Below are 3,682 nucleotides of genomic sequence, written 5' to 3' on the forward strand. Positions count from 1 at the left end.
TCACCGCGGGGGCGGGGCCGCAGGGCCGGGAGGTCGCCGAGCAGCGGCCGCAGGAGGGCGCCTCAGGACTGGGCGCAGCGCTGGGCCCGGGACCGGCGCGGCGCTTCCCTCCCTCCGCAGCGGCGCCCAGCTGCTCGCGTCGAGGACACCTGGGCTAGGCACTGCTCCCGCCCGGTCTGGAGGCGAAACGCAGGGCACAGAGTGGCCGTACCGTGCACAGAGCTGCGACAGGAGGCCAGCTCTGGCCTCGGGAGCGCAGACCTGGCTCCTGATTCATTCTGCAGAAGTTTCTTCTCCTAAGCTGGGATGTCATGCACCCCATTCTATGAGCCTCCGCCTCTGTAAGAAGAGGAAAATTGAGGCTGGGAAAGGCTGCCCCGCACCTTTTCATGCAAGTCCAGGTCCTTTCCCACTAGGCCGTGTTGTTTTGTGCATTTTTTTGTGTATCTCCCTTGAGGAGGCTTCAGTTCATACGATCAGAGTTTGGATGGCCAGCTGGGCCCCTTAAATGTCCTTAAGGTATGAACCAGCCTGAGAAAGGCAGACCTGGTTTACCCAGGCAGCCTGCCACTCTCCACGCTGCCCGCTGCCCTCTGTGAACAGGCTCTGAATGCCTCCTCCCTGCCTGCGCTTTGCCAAGCACCAGGACAGCAACGTTTTATAAAATCCAGCCATGGCCATGCGGAGATTACAATCCGGTGAGACCAACAGATGGCAAATGGCCTGTCAAAGCACTGTGTGTGAGGCGCTGTGACATTTAAGCACGGGGTACAGGGAGACGATGCAAAGAAACACCATGGGATTTGGGCTGTCTGCTATTTCTAATGTGGGACTTGAAAGGCAACTATGAAATATGGACTGGAAGAGAGAAAGGAAAGATGTGCCGCCAAGTTGGGGGTGGAAGTGGAGTTGGGGTGAAGGGACCTTCCAGGTTTTTTGTTTTTTTTCTTTTTAATTTTTTTATTTAGAGACAGGGCCTTGCTATATTAACTGGGCTGGTCTTGAACTGCTGGCCTCAGGGGATCCTCCTGCCTTGGTCTCCCAAAACACTGGGATTACATGTGTGAGCTACCAAGCCCAGCTGGAACTTTCAGTTTAGTTGGTAACAACTTGAGCACCTTTTGATGTTACTGTTTTTTGGGGTTTTTTTATTGTTTTATTTAATTAAATTAATGTATTTATTTATTGCTGTTCATTTGCATGGTTTTGTTGTTGTTGTTTGTTTGTTTTTTGTTTTGAGACGGGATCTTACTCTTGCCCAGGCTAGAGTGTAGTGGTATGATTATAGTTCACTACAGCTTCAACTCCTGGGCTCAAGTGATCCTCTCATCCTCAGACTTCCAAGAGCTGGGATTACAGGCATGAGCCAACGCACCTGGCCTTTTTGATATTATTGTAAGTGGAAGTTTTATCTTCTTTTTTGATTGCGTATTGTTAATGCATAGAAATTTAACTGATTTTTGTGCATTGGCTTTGTATCCTGCTGCTTTGCTGAATTCATTTATTAGCTCTAACATTTTTTGTGTGGAATATTTAGGGTTTTCTGCAGATAAGAGCTTATTAGCCAGGTGCCATGGCTCATACCTGTAATCCCAGCACTTTGGGAGGTGGAAGTGGGTGGATAGATTGAGCCCAGGAGTTTGAGACCAGTCTGGACAACGTGGCAAAACCCCATCACTACTAAAACTACAAAAAATTAGCCAGACATGGTGGTATGGTGCCCGTAGTCCCAGTTACTCAGGAGGCCGAGGTGAGGGAATCACCTGAGCCCGGGAAGTCAAGGTTGCAGTGAGCTATGATTGTGTAAGAGGTGTGTGAATCAGAGCAAGTCCGTCATAAACAGGATCTGGGTAAAATGAGGCTGAAACCTACTGGGCTGCATTCCCAGACGGTTAGGGCATTCTAAATCACAGGATGAGATAGGAGGTCAGCACAAAATACAAGTCATAAAGACCTTGCTGATAACACAGTTTGCAGTGCTGGGCAAGGTGGCCCACGCCTGTAATCCCAGCACTTTGGGAGGCCAAGGTGGGTGGATTGTGAGGTCAGGAGTTTGCGACCAGCCTGGTCAATATAGTGAAACCCCATCTCTACTAAAAATACAAAAAATTAGCTGGGCATGGTGGCAGGTGCCTGTAATCCCAGCTACTTGGGAGGCTGAGGCAGGAGAATTGCTTGAACCTGGGAGGCGGAGGTTACAGTGAGCCGAGATCTCACCACTGCACTCCAGCCTGGGTGACAGTGCAAGGCTCAGTCTCAAAAAACAAACAAACCAACAAACAACAACAACAAAAACCAGGTTGCAGTAAAGGAGCCAGCCAAAACCCACCAAAACCAAAATGGTGACAAGAGTGACCTCTGGTCATCCTCACTCCGACCAGTGCCAGGACAGTTTACAAATGCCATGGCAACATCAGGAAGTTACCCTATATGGTCTAAAAAGGGAAGGCATGAATAATCCACCCCTTGTTTAGCATTTCATCAAGAAATAGCCATGAAAATATGCAACCAGCAGTCCTTGGGGCTGCTCTGTCTATGGAGTAGCCATTCTTCTATTCCTTTACTTTCTTTTTTTTTTTTTTTTTGAGGCAGAGTCTCGCTCTGTTGCCCAGGCTGGAGTGCAGTGGCGCGATCTTGGCTCACTGCAAGCTCCACCTCCCGGGTTCACGCCATTCTCCTGCCTCCGCCTCCCAAGTAGCTGGGACTACAGGCACCTGCCACCACGCTCAGCTAATTTTTTTTTTTTTTTTTTTGTATTTTTAGTAGAGACGGGGTTTCACCCTGTTAGCCAGGATGGTCTCGATCTCTTGACTTCGTGATCTGTCCACCTCGGCCTGCCAAAGTGCTGGGATTACAGGCGTGAGCCACCGTGCCCGGCCCCTCCTTTACTTTCTTAATAAACTTGTTTTCGCTTTGCACCAAGGACTCACCCTGAATTCTTTCTTGCGTGAGATCCAAGAACCCTCTCTAGGGGTCTGGATTGGGACCCCTGTCCTGTAACAATCACACCACTGCGCTCCAGCCTGGGCAATGAGAGTGAGACCCTGTCTCTAAATAAATAAACAGCATCTGCAAACAGAGATACTTCTTACTTTCCAATCTGGGTTGCTTTTATTTCTTTTTCTTGCCTTATTTCCCTGGCTAGGACTTCCAGTACGATGTTGAATAGAAATACCAAAAGTGGGCATCCTTCTGCACAAGTTGTCCAAATCAAACTGGAGTCACTTATGCCAAACCCTAGCAAAATGGACTCAGGAGGCCATAAATCAGGGGCTCCCATGCACACATGCCTATGATAGAAAATATTACAAGGACTGTCTGAGGCTGGGCACGGTGGCTCATGCCTGTAATCCCAACACTTTGGGATGCTGAGATGGGCGGATCACCTGAGGTCTGGAGTTCAAGACCAACCTAACATGATGAAACCCCGTCTCTACTAAAAATACAAAATTAGCTGGGTGTGGTGGCACACACCTGTAATCCCAGCTACTCAGGAGGCTAAGGCAGAAGAATCGCTTGAACCTGGGAGGCAGAGGTTGCAGTGAGCCGAGATTGCCCCATTGTACTCCAGCCTGGGCAACAAGAGCAAAACTCCGTCTCAAGAAAAAAAAAAAAAACCCAACAACAACAACAACAAAAAACAAGGATTGTCTGAAACCACAATCTTGCACAAAGGCCGTCA

Source organism: Pan paniscus, chromosome 4 (assembly GCF_029289425.2).
Source record: "Pan paniscus chromosome 4, NHGRI_mPanPan1-v2.0_pri, whole genome shotgun sequence".
Classification (NCBI taxonomy): domain Eukaryota; kingdom Metazoa; phylum Chordata; class Mammalia; order Primates; family Hominidae; genus Pan; species Pan paniscus.